General features: G+C 48.3%; 1 protein-coding gene across 3 annotated transcripts in view; it reads right to left on the reverse strand.

The window, feature by feature from the left end:
• The window catches only part of Tshz2 (teashirt zinc finger homeobox 2), a 445,344-nt gene that overhangs the window by 104,932 nt on the left and 328,192 nt on the right, over window positions 1-12,220 (reverse strand). Inside the window, exon 3 of one of the 3 annotated variants that reach the window (XM_041670310.1) lies at window positions 11,737-11,850. The exons of the other annotated variants lie outside the window; for them this stretch is intronic. The gene's annotated coding sequence lies outside the window, so the exon portion shown is untranslated. Of the gene's footprint in view, window positions 1-11,736; window positions 11,851-12,220 lie in introns of those variants that run through there. 3 annotated transcript variants of the gene reach the window in all.

Consider the following 12,220-nt stretch of genomic DNA (forward strand, 5'->3'; position numbering starts at 1 on the left):
GGTGGCATGTTGGCTAAGCAAACAAGATGTGCTTCATCTTCTTGAAAGGCACTCAGTTTTCAGTACTGTAGAGCCCCTCAATAAGAACCCCTTTGTTAACTTATATAACATGTATTATTCATGCAGCATCTGGAAGGGGTGCCGGGCAGTCTCGGTGCTGCGGAAATAGAGCGGAGCAACAGCAAAATTCTTGCCTTGGCAGTTAGTGTTTGGGTGGGCCTTGGCTAGGCTTGGTAGGCATGGGGTTTATATGTAGCATGCAATGCCTTGACCACACGGCTAAAATGAGAGTCTCCAGTATGGCGTTCATTTGGAGCTAGCCTGAGATGGTTGGCCAAATGTAGATGTTCCTTCCAAATCCACTGAGGGAGACAACTCCAAGGGAGGATGCCATCCTGAGGTCTGCCTAAATTAGAATTCTGGGTGTGTCTCCGAACTGTGTCCTTTCCTCCGACTGACACGGTCGGTGTCACAGAGACATGGAGGGAACTCCATCACCAGGAAACACACCGTGTCTAAGGAAGTCGTTTGTGATGGCCTGAATAAGGATCCTGAGATTCCACTTCCTAGTCCCCCAACCTGTGAATGGTAGAAGCACTTTACCCCAGTCATTAAGGATCATGAGAAAGCAGGATGATTCTGGGTTGTCCAGGTGGCCCAGTGTCATCCCAAGGGTCCTGTGTCACAGGAAGGCAGGGAGGTCTGTCATTAGCAGAAAACAGAAGTGGTTGGGGAATTCAAGGAAGAGGTGATGAGTCAAGAAATGCTGGTCAATTGTGTGTGTGTGTATGTGTGTCTGTGTGTGTATGTGTGTATGTGTCTATGTGTGTATGTGTCTGTGTGTTTATGTGTCTGGGTGTCTGTATGTGTGTAAGTGTGTGTGTGTCTGTGTATGTATGTGTGTGTGTGCACGTGCACACACGTGAATTCAGGAATCTCTGGAGAGTAGAAGAGAACATCAGAGCCCTTGAATCTACAGGGTGTGTGGCGCCTGATGGGGGCACTAGGAACTGAACTCTGATCCTCTGGAAGAACAGTGTTGTTAACCACAAAGTCAACCATCTCTTCCGTCCCGTACTTGATTTCGTAACAGAAATTACTTTCTAAGTCGCCTTTTTCGACCTTCGGAAGCCACACAATACTAAACTGGCTCATTCATATCTTTTATAAGAACTCATGCCTAAGGACCTAGCCTGGCCTGGGCATTGCACATTGCTTGGTATATGCAGGAATTAACTAACTTAATCCCCAAGAGAACTCTTGAGGTAGGCTGATCATTACCTACTCTTACAGTCAGGGAAACTGAGGCACAGTTTCACAGTTAGTGGCAGAGTCGGAACTCAAACCTAAGGAGGTTGGCCCCTGAGCCGTGCCCTTTTGCTGACTGCTGTGTTGTACACTCAGGTACTTAGCCCAGTTTGGAATCACAGAGCAACTTAGCCCGAGAGCAAAGCTGGATGCTGGTTAACATAAAGGCTATCGAAGTGGGCCAGGGCATTTCGTTGAGTTAAACTGCTTTTGATGTATGATCAAGTGTGATTACAATGATTATAATCTCGTTAGCTTGCTAGTCTTGTGGGGCTCATACGGCAACTCCTGAAGACATTTTACAAAAAAATCTTTGCAGTAGGAGCAACCATTGGAATGAATATTTCATCTTCCCGGGGGAGACGGCTTTGAAGAAAAGCATCTATTACTGTGGGCTCCTTGAGCACAACTGCTTAGAAACAAAGCAAGAACTGGGCATGATGAGGCGGATCATCACAGGGATACTCATGCACACAAGTTAGTGCCTTTCTGTAACTAGTCCCCCTCTCTCACCCAACTAGTTCACTAAAAGAAAGAAAAGTGCAAGTCAGTATCAGTTTGGCCTCCTTGTTTTCAAAAGTCTTCTTCCTTTCCTCCTCCCCCCTTCCTTCCTTTCTTCCTTCCCACTTCTCTCAATCATCCCCTCCCTCCCTTTCCCCTTCCTCCCTCCCTGGCTCCCTGGCTTCTTCCTTCCTTTCTTCCTCCTTCCCTTTCTCCCTCCCTTCTTTTTTCCTTCCTCCCTCCCTATCTATTTTTCCTCCCTCTCACCCTTCCTCCTACCCTCCCTCCCTTCCTTTGTTCCCGTTTTATAAACTGAAAGAAACACAATCAAAGCCAGCATTCCTGGCTGGTTTCACTTAGCCACAATTTTGACTAGCCTCATTTTCTTGTAGCACTTTTTTTTATACCTTTCAAGAATTCAGCCTATATTTATGGGGCACCTACTATGTGCCTGGTGTTGTTTTTGCAGATGAAGACACAAGGAAGAAAAGATAGGCAAGGTTTCCCTGTGGCACCACGCGCGTCGCGCTCCATTTCCTTTTATGGACATAGCAACACAGCCCATTTGTTTAGCGTCACCAGCAGGTGGGTAGCATTTGGCCACAGTGACGAGTGCATCTATGAATATTCCTGTACAAAGAGTTTTAAATTTTAAATTCTTTAAAAATATATTTTCTTGAGAGTTTCTCTTTTCAGTTCTTTTTGGTACATACCTTGGGTGGAGCTGCTGACTTGTGTGGTAAATTCATATTACACATATCGGGGAGTCACTGGACAGGCCCTCCCTTAAAGCCATTCTACTTAGGAATGATTCCGCCTGTGTGAAACACCCAGCAGGCAGAGTCAGAGTCCCAGAGGGTAGATGACACGGGAGAAATAGCACGTGTGTGGTTTCCTTTAGGGATGAAGGGAATGTGCTGGGATGAGACAGTGCTGTGAATGCACATCCTACAATGGATAAAACCAAATTTGGGTCTCAGTGGTTAAGAGCACACACTGATCTAGCAGAGGACCAGAGTCAGGTTCTCAGCACTCGTAATTGGCAACTCACAACAGCCGGTAACTACAGTTCCAGGAGACCCACCGCCTTCTTCTGGTCTCTGAGGGTACCTGCATACATGCACATGCTCACACTTAGATACACACACACACACACACACACACACACACACTCACACACACACTTAAAATATAACCCCGCAAACTAATCTTATATCATACATGTTTTACTATAATTAAACAAAACAAAGCAAGAGTGAGCAGACTGGCTAGGCCCCAGTCTTATGGGGCACATAGGTTAATGAGAAGAGACAGACCATAGATAAATCAATAGTTTATACAGTGGATTCATCTGTGCTCCGACAGAAGAGGAGCTGGGGGATCGGATGGATAGGACTCAGGTTGCTACTAGGCAGGCAAAGACTGGCTGTGAGGGGACTTGGGGTACAGATGGGGCTGTGACATTATGATGTCCTCTTATGTGTCAGTGGTACCCATTTGGGGGGAGGTTCTTTTGCCCCTTGGGAGATATAGAGCAAGCTCTGTAGATGGGTTTTAACTGACCTGACTCTGGAAGGGAGCTTGCCACCAACTTCTAGTGGGTAGGAGCTGGGTAGAATGGGAAACTCTTCTATTCCCCTACAAAGACCTCAATGGGACAGGTGCGATACCCTGCCCTAGCCGTGCAGATCCCAGCCTTGAAATGCAGCCCAGCCAGTGTTTATACAGTATACAGGTGGAGGGGGCATTCTGTGTGAGTCCTCTGGAACTGGGGTTCTGCTTTGACCTCCGAGTCTGCAGCCTGAGGAAGACTAATGTTCTTCTCAGTCAGCTGACTGTGAGAACTTAGAGCATCCACAACTGTCACTCTGTATCCTGACTCGGACCTGGAACTGGACAAAGATCTTTCTGGAGACATTGTAATGAGGTGTGGGAAACTCTGCAGGAAAACCCACAATACCTGTCCAAGATCAAGTTTTAGCGAAAGCAGAGAACCCAGGCCCTACATGGAAGTACCTTATCTTCATCATAGTTTAAGATGGACGCTGTCTTCCTGCCTCCCCCCTGGGCTGGGGGCACCCCACGCAGCATTCTATCCAGGAATCAAGGCAGCGAGAGATGAATTCACAGACGAATCCTCGTCGGCGCCTCCTGGGCTTCCTTGGAATTGGCGCAGAGGTTTTCTGTGCAAAGCTCTCTGGCCACAATAAGATATTTACTGTCTTTATCGGAAGATCAAACCCACCCACGGATGTCACATTGCTCAAATTCCATCAGTAGATCAGACAAGCTGTCTCTGGAAGAGGACATTCCAGCCAGCAAGTTCAGAGCGCACTGGCTTTGAGGGCCGGTCCCTTCCTATTTTCTGTCATGCACCCTGAGCCTTTGTTGTCTCCGCACTGCTGATAAATCAATCCATCAAAAAATTTCCTCAGTGAAACTCAATCAAGAAAGGTCATGTCAGCGGGAGAGGAACAGATTAAATTAGCATCAAATTAGACATGGAAAGTGAGTTCTGTCAAAATCATCGCAGCGCTCAGCACAATTAGAATATGTTAATTATGCATTTCATTAAGGTGGATGTGAGATGAAATGTCACTGGGGTAGGCATCCGAAAAAGGGAAGCTTGCCAGGCACAACTTTCTCTAGACAATGTGTGACACCTTCATTACCATCGAGGATCACGAGTCTGCCTTGACTTTTTCTGTGAAGGATTAAACCATTAACTATTTGCTGGCTCCTCTCTTTTGTGAAAAGAGGGGGGGTCCCTATCCCCCGAGCAGACCACTCCCTTCCAAGTGCCTATCTTGCTTCTGGACCGCCATGCCCCCTCCGGGGGGGGGGTTGCTGCTAGGAATGCCCGATGGGCAATGGGGAGGTGGCAGGCATTTAATGAACTCCTTGGAATCCTGCCACTGCCTTAGGGGTGGCAGGATGCTGAGGATCAGGAGAGGAGAGAAATGAGGGGTGAGGATTACAGAGAGAGGGGAGGAGGGGTAGGGAAGGGGCTCTTGGCCCCAGTCTTGGGGATGAAAGATATAATCAACATAATGGGAGTGGGAGGGGAAGATCCAATTTCTAAATGCATACCCAGCAAACTCTCATTTGGCGGATTCTTTTGCAGCCTCTCTGAGTCATGGTTACCCAGAGGCTCTGACTTCTAGTGAGGTGGCTTCATCACTTCTTAGGCGCTCAGCGTAGAAGGCAGTGAACCTCAGCAGCCTGATCCTCTGAGACTACGGTTTGGGTACCAGTTCCTTCTCAGGGCTTCCTACACCGGGAGACTCATGGAAAGGGCTCTGGGTGGGTTTTTCCTGACCTTGCTTCCTCAGGTAATTCCTTCCTTCCCTCCCACCACGAGCCACTGCCAAGCAACCAGCATTCCAGAGCAACGTGGTTCTTCAGGGAGGTTTTGGTGGTGCTTCACTAAGGGAATCTCTGTCGTGTTCTTTTCTCTTGTACATGTTGTCTGTCTCTCTGTGGGGAAAGCCCCAGTCTCTCTTTCGGCTCTTTCTGGATGTCTTAACATCAACAGAGCACACACTCATGTGGAATTCTTTTAGCTCAAGCCAAAATGAGACCTGGCTTCCTGCAGAATATGCTCCTTACTGCCCATTTCCCTCCGTCTGCAGGAGCTGCGCTCTATATGGTGCTGGACTTGTCAAAGCTCCCCAGGGTTAGTGTGTGTGGCTCACACCTAAGTGACATGCTGGTTCTCTCATACACAATTGTCACACTGATGACAGCCCATTGCAACTGATATATATCTCTATATCTATTTATTTATATGCCTATATGAGTGCGAACGTGTGAATGTGTGTGTGTGTGTGTGTGTGTGTGTGTGTGTGTATTTGTAAGTTCATCTTAAACAAATGGAGAACAGGTATTGAGATTTTACTATGGTGCCCCTTTCACTTTTTTTTCCTTAAAGGAACAAGTAAGAAATCAGAAGTTACAAATTTTATTTTTGACATTTCTGAAACAGAGCCCCTCTTTCCTCTGAAGAGCACAAATGCATCTATTGCAATGTAGCCAGTTGGAATCCATCTTTTTTTGTGCTTAAGATCAATACAGTTTCATGGTCACTGCTTGTTTCTCCCACCCCACAGGAGTATTATCTAGTGCCCTTACCTGATTCCGCCCCTCATCCTTTCTTTTCTCTATGTTGTTTCTCACTCTGCTATAAAATAATAATCAAGGACCAACTCTTGGTGTTTAGTTAGAACTTCAAAGCAGTAACTCAGTCCTCAGACTCTCAAGAGATACACTCAATCAAGAATGAACTTGGTCTCCACCAGGTAGGTGCTGGCTCACTAAGCCTGGTTTCTCTGCAGTACTGTGGGAATGGCATTCATCAGCACTTGTAATCATTGGGAAAATACAATAGAATGCAAAGCCTGGTACCTGCCTTGACGATGGAGATAAAGATGGTGGTAGTGATGACAAGGTTGAATGGTGGTGATAATGATGGTGACCACACCCACACACACCCACATGCACACACACATACCCATGCCCACTCCTCACTCCCCCTCAGTCTTATTGTGTAGCCCTGGCTTGCCTAAAACTTTCTATGTAGACCAGGTTCTTCTTGAATTCACAGAGACCCACCTGCCAGTGTTGGGATTAAAGGCATGCGCCTCTGCACCCCAGTAGTAGTGGGAAGTTTTAGCTAGTGCCTTTGCAGTATCGAGAGAGCAGTCTACAGACCCACGTGGAAAGCACTGCATCATAAATACCTCGGTTCATGGGAAGAAAAGTTAGCATAGCAGCTCATTTTAAACTTTGTGTGAGAACAAGGCCATCGTTGGGACACTGGGACCTTAAGGCGGAAATACTCCAGAGCTGTGAGATCTCAGACTGAATCTTTGCTAGTACCAAAAGCCCAAAGGAATTCCAAGGAAATTGACAAGGGACGTACAGTCAAGAGTTCTGCTGGCGCTGGGGATGGGCTATTAATTCCTGGCTCTCCTATGTGTCTCATTTTCTGAGCTTCATTTAATTTTTAAGATCACCTGGGGCCCAGCCTGTTAGACAAGGGAGGCCCAAAAAACTGACTCAGGAGCCAGCTCTGATTTGCTGGAGCAGACTGCTTCACCTAGCAGTGAGAGCATGCGGAAGGGGAGGGGGAGAGGGCTGGCTGGTGACACTCCCCCCCCCCCCCCAGCCTGCCTGGTCCTTGTCAGCAACACCATTGATATTAAAATCAAGGGTTGGCACACAGCGACTGGTATGGCTGGCAGAATTCCAGACTGGCGCTAATGAGCCTCACCTGGGCTAATTACTTTTTTTCCCCTCCCAAACCCTGCCTGGCAGGTTAGGGTTGCCAACTGGTCAAACAGAATGATTGCTGATGGCGCCTGGGAACACTCAGTGCTGAGATTTCCCTCTACCAGAGGATAGTTGGAGTGGAAGAACAGAGGACTTGGGACTACTTCCCCATGTGGCCACAGGGCAGGTTGTTCTATTTGAACCCAAAGGAAATGAAACCTGTGAAGTTAGACGTGGTCTCTGTCCTCTCTGCCCCACATATGGGTGTGTCTGTCAGTTTGGGACGAAAACAGGCCCCCAGGCGTGGTGGTTTGAACGCGCAATGTCCCTAGTGGGCTCAGGTATTTGAAGAGTTGGTCTGCAGTCAGTGGTGCCATTTGGGGAGGGTATGGAACTTTTAGGACATGGTACCTTAGTGGAGAAAGTACATCAGAGAGGGTAGGCTTAGAGGATTTATAGTCTCACTCCACTTCCTGTTTGTTCTCTTGTCTTTCTGCTTCCTATATCACGTTGAGACATCATCTCTCAGCTCCGGGATCCCCAAATTACTGACATCTAGACCTTGAGACTTTAAGTCAAAACAGACTCTCCTAAGTTGCTTCTGGTGAGAGTCTTTCAGGACAGCAGCAGGGAGTGATGGGGATACTCCCATAAGTCATCCTGTCAAGTATTTAGTCACATGACATAATGCCACCAAAGAGTGGGGGAGGTCTCAGAAGGTGTCAGCCAAGAAGTGACGGCTGAGTATGCTATTACCCTGGGTGGGGTCCTGGAGCAACAAGAGGACTTCAGGGGACATCTGAGTGTCACGCGGCAGACTCTTTAAGCGGATACAAAGAGATCATTCATCAATGGGAAGGCTGACTTTGGTCTTAGGTCTGATAGTTCCCATCTGGGCTTGGCTGACCTTGCTGCTTATAGAGCTGTGGCGAGGGTCGACAGTATACAGGAGGCACTCAATGGAATGACTGCATGGCCAGGAAGGAAAAGAGAAAGGAAGGGGTCAGGGTCCCCAAAGACTGAAAGATGCTGTACTAGGTCACATCTCTTGGAGGAGTCACCATCTCTAGCCCCCAACAAAGTTAAGTTGGGACCAAGGCTTTAACATGCTGGCTTTGGGGGGAACGCAGACGCAAGGGCAAGCACTAAGCAGCTCGGCCTGGAAGATGAGCTTTTACTAATCCGCACATTGGTCACAGGATGGGAAGAATGGAGATGGTGTGGGACACATTCAAACTCTACGGAAGCCTCTCAAGTTCCCTCCAGACCTAAACTTGTTAGGAAGTGATAATGCAGGTACATGGACCGAGATGCTTGGGGTCTGGTTTTGAGTTGGGGGGTCTTACTGTGCAGTCCTCGCTGGTCTGGAACTCAAACAAAGACCAGAAGGGTCTCATCTTAGTCCTCCTGGCTCTGTCTCCCATGTGCTGGGGTGATGGATATACACAGAGTCATGTGACTGTTCAACATCTTAAGCAGGAGCCATATTGACCCCTTTTCTTTATAGATTCTTCAGTCTCAGGTATTTCATGATAGAAATGGAAAAACCAACCAACCAAGCAACCAAGCAACTAACCAACCAACAAGCAGTCTCATAAATACACCATAAACCACACCCGCAGGAACATGGACAGCATGACTTTGAACTTGTGAGCTAGCTAGCTGGTGGGAATGTGCAGGGGTTTCTTTTTAAGCCAGGGACTCAGGCTTTCCTGACTCGTGGCTGTCTCCGTGTTCTACCAGTTGCTGACCGTTTTTCTCTCTCTTATTTTTTAATTTAAATTTTTTAATTTATTTTACATACCATGGATTTCCTTTTTAAGAAAAAGATAGCATGTGTGTATGTGTGTGTGTGTATGTGTGTGTTGTGTGTGTACTTGCAAATGTGTATGGAGGCCAGAAGAGGGCCTCAGGTGTCTCCTAGTATTTGTTGTATGTTAGTTTGAGGCAGGGTTTCCCCTGGAACCTGGGTGTTTTCTTGACTAGATAAGGTCCCCAGGGATCCTCCTGTCTCTGCCCACCTTGGAGTTGGGGTTGCAAGTGCGAAGGGGATGCTTGTCTTGTCACGTGGCTTCTGCTACCAGAACTCTAGTCTTCAGAACCGTTCAGGAAATGCTCTTAGCTATGGAGCCACCTCTCCAGCCCCGGAATTTACTGCTTAGCTTAGGTGTTAAAGGAACAAGTCCCGCAGAACTGCAATAATCACAAGACTACTTGAGCTGCTGAGCACGGAAGGGTGAGCTTTCCACACCGGGAGCCGATGTCACTTAATTATCCCCAGTAATGAATAACAGGACTCTAACCTGAGCAGCCGCGTTATCCAGCCTCTTGCACTCATTAAATGTCCAGTAAATAAACAGCTGAGAGGAACGAAGGGTTGCCTGCTGCATGCCAATCACAGGGGGCTTCCTATACCCGCCCTCCTATAGACGCCAGAAAACGGAGCACTTCCCTTCCTTCCTCCTTTGCTGCTAGGGCGGTCATGTGACCCTGTTTCCTCCAGCAAAACTTGAGGAATGGGTCCTTCCCTGATGGGCAAGGCAAGGATGGTCTCCCCTCCTGTGACAGAGTGGTCCCAGGCACAACCTTTCATTCCCTAACGGAGACTTCTCTGGAAACAAAGGGACTCTTCCACATGTTTGTCGCCTGATGACGAAATAGAAGCCGTCCTGGTCCCGTCACTTCCTCCACAGAACTCACTTTCCAAACTGAATGCAAGCTTAAATGAGTTTTTTTTTTTCCAGTTGCTGAAAATATTATAGGAATTCAGTCATTAAGACCCCAACCCACGGATGTCCTGTTTAGACTCCCATGCTAACTGTGGGTTCTTTTAGGCGACAGAGTGGGCCTCCATCTGGGCGCAAGGCAAGGGTTGTGTTTAACAAGAGCCAGGTTTCAGCACTTCACTTCCCAGCTAAGATATCAGCCGACAGGTAAGCAAGGCTGGGAAGTGATTTTCCTTTGCCCTGCTGGAGAGAAGTAACCAAGGTTTCCTCCATACTGCTCCCAGGGAAGAGGAGGTGGATCTGAAAGGGGAACCAGGGACTTCTCTGTCCCTTTCCTTCGTGGACCTCTGCTCCCGTGTCAGCGCAACCTTTGTCCTGCCCCTACTGTCCTTCCCGAAGAGAAGGGCAGAGACTTCTGCCCCATGGAAAGGCAATGGCGGGATGTGATTTCCCCAGCAGATGTTTTAGAACATCTGTCATGGTTAACACTGCCAACCGGGCAGGTCCTGGAATCATGTAGGAGAAAACCTCTGGCTGTTCCTGGGAGGGATCTTCCAGACTAATCAACAGAGGTTGGAAGACCCACGTGATTGTGATCGTGGGCGGCAGCGTTCCCGCAGGCTGGGGTCCTGGGCTGAATTAGAAGGGAGAACCAGCTTTCACCTCTCCCTACTTCCTGACTGCGGATGTCATGTGACCAGCTGCCTCGGGCTCCAGCCATCATGGAGTCCCTCCCTGGCTGTGAAGGACCGCACACTGGACAGGGAACAAAAACCAACCTGCTCTTCCTGGGGTTGTCTTAGCCAGGTGTTTTCACCACAGCTACGGGATGGATGAGCAGCCGACCCATGGTAGAAGCATCGACAAGGCCCCAGTCAGTGCCTCGTCCCCTCCGTTACAGATAGCAGATGCAGTGTTGGAGATAGAGTGAGGGAAGCCCCATTGTGGAGGTAAGGGGTGGGCGGGGCCACCTAAGCTCCTTCCGCCAGGGGTTTCTCCCTTTCCAAACACGCTCTCTGCATCATGGTCCTTCAGGGGGTTTCAAAAGGGTTTGAGGTGGGCCAGTTGGGCTCTTTCCTGGAAATACTCTCTTCCACCAACTGGTCTCTTTTGCGTCTCCCCAGGAGCGAAAGTCTCAGTTCTCTCCAGGAAGGTTTATTGGATTTGCCAAGCAGAGTATTTGTACAGTCAACACAGAGGCACGAGGCTTTGTTCTAGAACTTGGGAACTCACTGTTGGGTAGGTAAATGACGTGCTCAACTTCCTGACGCTTACAATGGGGAGAAAAAGTCAGACGCTTTTGCACAGGCTCCAGCTCACCCAGGCTTGTGTAGCTAACTCACGAGAGGCCAGACGGTGAAAGTGTACAGACAGGTCAGCTCTGGTGAAGGCAAGAGCCATTATTTTGAGGTACACTGAACAAACCCGCCTCAGTGTCACATGACACAGTGGGAGGGTCCCTGGGAGTTTGAGGCCAGTTTAGACAACATCATGTGTTTCAGGCCAGCTGGGCTACACAGAGAGACTTCATTTCATAGCAGCATGAGTCTAAAGCATCACTGATATTACCTACCAGCTGTATTTATAAACCCAAACACCTATCGCCTCAGCCAGCCTCACCCAACACAAACACTACAGCTTGAATTCCAGTGCCCTTGGTAGCCCTGTCTGGAGGGAGACGCTCTGACATCCTCCCAGCTCTGAAGCTGAGGTCTGAGAGCCTTGTCTTACACCAGCTGCTTCACACTGAGCCCTGTCTCCTGTGGCAGTGGTGGGGGAAGTTTTGTCTTATGGCAGATGCTTCCTACCGAGCCCTGTCTCCCGTGGCAGTGGGGAGGTTGGCGAAGGAGCCCTTTGTGCGTCACATGAAACCAGACAGTGGTCAGACATTTGAATAAACAGACAGCACATCTCTTATCCTGCTTTGGGGCTGAGACGTTCCAGAACTTAGCAGTAGGCCATCATCCTATTCCGCAGCATCCCAAGGTGCTTTAGACGTGAAGATCTTGATGTTCCAGAGGAAGAATAGAGAGACTGGAAGAGGCTGGATAACAAATAGCAATATTCCAGGCCACTCAACTCTACCACCGTGTTATGTAGTAATATGGAAACAGGTCGGGTCTAGCTCTATTCTAATAAAGCTTTATTTAAAAAACAGGCAGATGTCTAGGTTTTTCCAAAGGGCTCCAGTTTGTCAGCCTTTATCTGGAATTTGTGCAGTAAACATTAGCATGTACTTGGGCTGGGGATATAGCTCGGTTGGTAGAGTGCTTGGCGGGCATTCCTGAAGCCCCGGGTTCAATCCCCAGCACATAAAATGAGAGTAGTGATTCGAGCCTGTAAATGCAGCATTTGGGAGCTAGGGACCGAACTATCAGAGGTTCAAGGTTATTCTCTTCTTCATCGTAAGTTCA

This window comes from Microtus oregoni, unplaced genomic scaffold (assembly GCF_018167655.1).
Source record: "Microtus oregoni isolate MIOR12 unplaced genomic scaffold, Mior012 000020F_ref0000438, whole genome shotgun sequence".
Classification (NCBI taxonomy): domain Eukaryota; kingdom Metazoa; phylum Chordata; class Mammalia; order Rodentia; family Cricetidae; genus Microtus; species Microtus oregoni.